The following is a 7,275-nucleotide window of genomic DNA, read 5'->3' as shown; positions in this document are numbered from 1 at the left end:
TGAGTAGAACCCTGAAACAGTATAGTTCATTATTTAGTGTATAAACCCCCTGTGTTTTCATGTGTTAATTCATTATGTGACTTTTTAATAATCAGTAACAGAGACTGTCTCAGGTCAAAGGATAAGAGGAATCCATAGGTAAGGGGAGGAGTTGAATTAACAATGCGATTGCATGTATTACTAAGTTGCATAAACACATATGAAGAGGAGAGGAGGAGGGGGATGTCAATGTTTCCTGGGCAAAGAGCAAAGGGTGTGTAGTCTGGAAGACATTCATCGCAGTGAGTGATTACTAACAAGACAGTGGTGGCTTTGAGAAAGGGATTAATTGCAGAGACCTTCTTTCACCTGATCGTTTACATTCTGGTTTTCCTGCCTCTCCAACAACTTCAGGACATAAGTGGATGGATGTGTGGTTACTGAGAATACACTGACAGGATCAAGTTGCCTGGTGAGCAAATTATGTTTAGGGAATTGTGACCGAACACACTTATAGGCAAAGCTGGAAAAATATGTATATAGTCAATAGTAATATGTAATATGTATAATGTATATAGTAAAAAAGTAAATAGATTTAGAACACATTATTTTTTTCTAACAGTCAGAGTGTTACTGTAAAGACCACCTGTGTTAGCATGTCAGGATATTGGTAAATTTTACATATATGCTCACTCTCATTACCTTGTGCTCATGCCTAAGAAAATAATTCACAAAATGTACAAAAAAAAAATCCAAATCCATAGCCACTGTGAACGATTTGAAATAACCGAGATTTTAATACCACTATAACGGTCATCGAAATGTAAGCTCACTGCCAACAAGGCAAACCTCGTAATAAGTCCTAAGTTAAATTTTTGTGTCTGCTTGTAGCTCAAAGTCAAAAAGTCAAAATAGATGGACCTGGGTTTTTACATAAAACCCTTGACATATGCATAGTCGCCTTTCCAGCAAATGCGGTATAAAATACCCCCGAAAAACCAATGATACTCGGACACTTTATGTTTGGGAAAATTATCACAGCTTTATTAATAAATAAAATATATATAAATTATTAAATGTCATTGTCAACCTATTTTACATAACATCTCAGCCCCAAATCTTTTAACAATTTGACCCTGACAATGACCCCCATAAACAAACAATATTAACATATATAACATCTAACCACTTAAACCATTGCCACCGAGGGCATGATTTAACATGTTCCACCATGTAGGGGTATACCAAGATACACCCTACACACACCAGGTTCGGCGCTACAGACGAGCTCGAACCAACCGAAATCTAACCAAACCTAACCGTTCTTAGCAAACTAAACTTATGTTACATCTGTACTAGCAACCTACACCCCAACTTGTTTATCCATCCCCCACTGCCGTGACCAAACGGGATCCAGAACCTGCTTAAAGGGAGAGAGGGTGGGACAAAACAGGTAAGTGAGGATTAATTAAGATGGCCCTTGATCTAAAATGGCCGTTATATATACTCCCATAATCTAAAAACCCCACCCTCACTTTCTATTACCAAACCCCCCACATTATCACTTCCTATGCCTGTCTCTTAGCCATGTCAAGGCCCATTCCACTTAGGCTGCGCTGCTCCATGGGCTACAACACACTAATAATTCATCCAAAATAGGCACTTATGGAGGTAGGTGAAAGCACCATGTAATGCAAATGTGTGTGAGATACAAATACAGTTAAAGGAAAATTACAGACACTGAGTGTCCTAGTGCCCCCCGATGTAAGTAGTGAAACTGTTTTAGAACGATTTGATGTCTTACCTGGGTCCTGCAGCTGTCACGCAGTCTAGCTAGATTATTTGGGTTGACACATGGACCCTGTTTCCTATATATCATGTGCCATGTGGCCATTTACTGGGCCTCTACCCCTGTCATTCGGGTGAAAAAAATTATCATAGCTGCCACATGACTGTTTAAAACATATTATGTATGTAAGCACGTTTTTCAATGGTAGTTTTAAAAAGGTTTATCTTTTTTTATATAGGTCGATTTCGGTTCCAATTGGTAACCCGAAATCAAAAAATGGCAAGTCACCAGGTTGTACTGATACACAGGGGGTAACCCTAATTGATTTAATTGAAAAGAAGGAGAGGAAAAAATACTAATTCACCGACACATATACCCAAAAAGGGGGTATAGTGCCGGGAACAAGTAGTACAACCCTTTGGAGCGTGCTAAATCATTAAAAGAAAAAATATTTATTAATAAAGCTTAAAAACACTTAGTCTCCTATCAAATAGATGCTAGAGTTAGGTGGACTTCAAGGCCATAACGCAGCTGCAGGTAATTCTCAGGAGTAACCCAGAAGTGCCGATTAGAGAGAGGATATAAACCCTGTGTGTGTATATCTTTAAACGCCAAGGCACTCAGTCTATGTCTAAAACACACAGTCTACGGTAACCTAATCTCTCTATCTGTACCTCATACTGACTACCAGATTCCTACCAAGGATCCCTGATTACCTCAGCACTGCAAAATGCCAATGCCTACCATATTACTCCATCTAACGAGGGACTAAAGAGAATACAAAATTCCAAAGTGCTACCACCCACAACCCCAGTGCATGGTGAAGAGAAATCAATTTAAATTAAATTAAATTAAATAAGAAAGCCTGACGCGTGTTTCAGCGTATCTAGACGCCGTCGTCAGGGGCAAATGCAAACAATCATAGGACTGCCTCCAACTCCTTAAGTAGCCGGTACATAATTATGCAGACCCATATCAGCTGGTTCGTATCCCCAGTGCTTACTTGCCATTGGTCCGGACGGGAAAGCCCGCCCAGCTGTCAGCAACTATGCCGACCAATCCACTTCCCTGCAACCCACGTGGTAAGTACGTCATCCCTGAGTCACGTGAGCGGGGAGGGAGATGGGCGGGGAATGACCACCGTAACACCCCCTATATTACTCGCCATTTACAATACATCAAATAAGACGTCACAGGATGGGCGGGACTTACTCCTACACCACTGACAGTATCAAGCAAAATTGCGAGGATGTCACTAAGTGGGCGGAGTATCAAATCCCGTTATAGTGTGTATAGATAGTGAGAAAACAAGGACAAATAAGTCTCTCATAAATGTATATATACACTTGTCCCATCGAGATGTTTATCGCCAATATATATCCAGGATGATGTAAGATCCTACTGAAAAGTAGGATTATAATGAAAAAGTGACAAGTAAGAGGGTTCAAATTACGGGTAACCCAATAGGTAGTACATGGTTTGTACGGACCATCCGGAGTTATCAATGGAGATATGCCATATGATTTTTGTTAAATGATCCCTAAATAGTAAGCACAAATGAAACAAGAAAGGAAAGAGCTCAAATAAAACTTTAAAAATAAAAAATCAATAAATCATAGTTTAGCATTTTATAGCCCACGTAATTACTAAATATGGATCATTAGTTAAATAAACGGGGTATATGAAAACCCCTCATTAAGACCATTTGGTGATAAAGTTTGGAGTTTAAAGATCCAGTATGCCTCCCTCTGACGGAGTTTAGTATCCCAACCGCCTTTCCGTGGGGGCTGAGGGATATGTTCAATCCCCATAAAGCGTATTCCCTCTGAGGAGTGGTTATCCGACAAGGGAGGGAATGTGGTGGTTATGGACAGGGATTATTATGTAAGGATGGCTGAACGCCTTGTATTGGACGAAAAGACATACCGTGTGATAAAGAGTGATCCTACCTCACTTTTTCTGACTGAATTGCGCACACTTTTGATAGGCGCTATTGATATGGATTTCATCTCGAAAGATGAATTTGAATTTATGAATCCCAAAGACCCAGTTCTGTCAACCTTTTACTGCCTACCCAAGGTACATAAATCCATGTCTGACGTAACGGGCAGACCGATTGTATCTGGGTGCGGCAATCTCACTCAAAATGCTAGTGTGTTTCTGGATAGGGTCCTATCCCCGATGGTACAAGAGCTACCCTCACATCTTAGGGACACTAAGCAGTTACTCGGGTTTCTTAACCAGACTGAGCTTCCTAACCAAGCTAAACTGTGTAGCCTGGATGTGGAGGCATTGTATAGCTCAATCCCCCACGAATTAGGAATTGAACACTGTAGATTTTTTCTCTCACTGAATCTTGAACTACCTGAGAGATATATTGATTTTATATCAGATCTATTAAGATTTGTTTTGACCCACAATATATTTCTCTTTAATGGTAAACTCTATCATCAAGTGAGGGGCACGGCCATGGGGACACCATGTGCACCATCATATGCAAATCTACATTTGGGCTGGTGGGAGAGAGTAATCAGGGAGGACCCTACCCTTAAACAATATATGGACTGTGTCCTACACTGGAAGAGGTACATTGATGACATCCTTATTGTCTGGATGGGTACCTCGGAGCATTTTGGGGATTTCGTTACAGCCCTTAATGATAACACTCAAAATCTACGCTTCACAAGTGAGATAGGGGGCTCTAGCTTATGCTTCTTGGATGTGTCTTTAGAAATAGGAGTCACGAATGAAGTACACACTACCCTCTTTCGTAAAAAGACAGCTACTAACAGTCTTTTAGACTGGTCTAGTCACCACCCTACCCCACTGAAAGCTGGAATTCCGATCGGCCAGTACTTGAGGTTACGGCGCAATTGTTCAACTCTGGATGACTTCAAATCCAAAGCAAGAACGTTAAGGCTGTCATTTAGGGAAAAAGGATATCCTAATAGGGTCCTAAAAAGAGCTTATGCTAGAGCCCTCTCAACAGAACGCCAAGTTCTTATTGACGACAACACCGTGAAACAGGAGGGTCAAACAATAAGGTGCATAGGAACATTTGATGCAGGCTGGGCTAAGATGATGGGTATCTTTAAGAAATATTGGCCCATCATATCTTCGGATAAACACCTTAAGGAGGTAGTGCCCACATACCCCTCCATAACGGCACGTAGGGGGCGGAATCTGCGAGATTTACTTGTTCCGAGTCACCTTTCCCTACCAACTAAGTCAGGACCCTTTGGTAACTACTTACCTATGGGCACATATCGATGTGGCCACTGTAGTGCCTGTCCATATATCAATAAGAATTCCAGGGTCTGTACCAACAGTACTAAGTCGGAGACATTTAATCTTCGCTCATTCATAAATTGCCGTACCACTGGGGTGATTTATTTACTCACATGTTCATGCGGCTTAATGTATGTGGGCAAGACATTCCGACCTTTTAAACTCAGAATTAGGGAGCATGTAAATTCGGTAAGGAGATGGTTGGAAACCCCCATATCAAGACATCTACATCTTTTCCATAACCACTCCTCAGAGGGAATACGCTTTATGGGGATTGAACATATCCCTCAGCCCCCACGGAAAGGCGGTTGGGATACTAAACTCCGTCAGAGGGAGGCATACTGGATCTTTAAACTCCAAACTTTATCACCAAATGGTCTTAATGAGGGGTTTTCATATACCCCGTTTATTTAACTAATGATCCATATTTAGTAATTACGTGGGCTATAAAATGCTAAACTATGATTTATTGATTTTTTATTTTTAAAGTTTTATTTGAGCTCTTTCCTTTCTTGTTTCATTTGTGCTTACTATTTAGGGATCATTTAACAAAAATCATATGGCATATCTCCATTGATAACTCCGGATGGTCCGTACAAACCATGTACTACCTATTGGGTTACCCGTAATTTGAACCCTCTTACTTGTCACTTTTTCATTATAATCCTACTTTTCAGTAGGATCTTACATCATCCTGGATATATATTGGCGATAAACATCTCGATGGGACAAGTGTATATATACATTTATGAGAGACTTATTTGTCCTTGTTTTCTCACTATCTATACACACTATAACGGGATTTGATACTCCGCCCACTTAGTGACATCCTCGCAATTTTGCTTGATACTGTCAGTGGTGTAGGAGTAAGTCCCGCCCATCCTGTGACGTCTTATTTGATGTATTGTAAATGGTGAGTAATATAGGGGGTGTTACGGTGGTCATTCCCCGCCCATCTCCCTCCCCGCTCACGTGACTCAGGGATGATGTACTTACCACGTGGGTTGCAGGGAAGTGGATTGGTCGGCATAGTTGCTGACAGCTGGGCGGGCTTTCCCGTCCGGACCAATGGCAAGTAAGCACTGGGGATACGAACCAGCTGATATGGGTCTGCATAATTATGTACCGGCTACTTAAGGAGTTGGAGGCAGTCCTATGATTGTTTGCATTTGCCCCTGACGACGGCGTCTAGATACGCTGAAACGCGCGTCGGGCTTTCTTATTTAATTTAATTTAATTTAAATTGATTTCTCTTCACCATGCACTGGGGTTGTGGGTGGTAGCACTTTGGAATTTTGTATTCTCTTTAGTCCCTCGTTAGATGGAGTAATATGGTAGGCATTGGCATTTTGCAGTGCTGAGGTAATCAGGGATCCTTGGTAGGAATCTGGTAGTCAGTATGAGGTACAGATAGAGAGATTAGGTTACCGTAGACTGTGTGTTTTAGACATAGACTGAGTGCCTTGGCGTTTAAAGATATACACACACAGGGTTTATATCCTCTCTCTAATCGGCACTTCTGGGTTACTCCTGAGAATTACCTGCAGCTGCGTTATGGCCTTGAAGTCCACCTAACTCTAGCATCTATTTGATAGGAGACTAAGTGTTTTTAAGCTTTATTAATAAATATTTTTTCTTTTAATGATTTAGCACGCTCCAAAGGGTTGTACTACTTGTTCCCGGCACTATACCCCCTTTTTGGGTATATGTGTCGGTGAATTAGTATTTTTTCCTCTCCTTCTTTTCAATTATCTTTTTTTAGTACACCTATTTCATTAAGCAAAAGTTGACTAGCAGGGGCAATAGTTAAGCTAGGCACCCATGCCCGAGGTACTGCTTATCCACCAGCAGGCAATAGTGCCCAGGAGACTCTCTATGATATATATGGAGGGGAGCTCTAACAGTATCTGAGGAGTGATCAAATCTTATATACTCTATTTACCAAGGGGCACTAATGTATTGGGGGAAATTAAATAGATATAAAAACTCACGCACTCCCTTTCTATGCCCCTTCCCTTGCCACATGTGATTTGTGGTTATCAGGCCCAGGCTGGCCATCGGGCAAAACAGGCAAATGTCCTGTGGGCCGCAATGACCATGGACCACAGAAGCTTCAAGATCAGCCCCTCCAGTGCTAAGCTCAATAGAGGGTTCCATGGCTGGCAGGGAGATGAAGGACCTCCCTCACCGGCCAGCCCTCAGTACTACCAGAGTCTCTC

At 41.5% G+C, this 7,275-nt stretch overlaps 1 protein-coding gene across 2 annotated transcripts in view; it reads left to right on the top strand.

The window, feature by feature from the left end:
• The first annotated feature begins 256 nt into the window (after positions 1–256).
• Positions 257–7,275, top strand: part of EPS8L3 (EPS8 signaling adaptor L3) — a 92,842-nt gene continuing 85,823 nt past the window's right edge. For both annotated transcript variants that reach the window (XM_063444378.1, XM_063444377.1), the window contains exon 1: positions 257–451. The gene's annotated coding sequence lies outside the window, so the exon portion shown is untranslated. The remainder of the gene's footprint in view (positions 452–7,275) is intronic.

Source organism: Pelobates fuscus, chromosome 1 (assembly GCF_036172605.1).
Source record: "Pelobates fuscus isolate aPelFus1 chromosome 1, aPelFus1.pri, whole genome shotgun sequence".
NCBI lineage: Eukaryota > Metazoa > Chordata > Amphibia > Anura > Pelobatidae > Pelobates > Pelobates fuscus.
The sequence above is the reverse complement of the archived record's forward strand: the minus strand, read 5'-3'. Positions and strand labels throughout refer to the sequence as shown.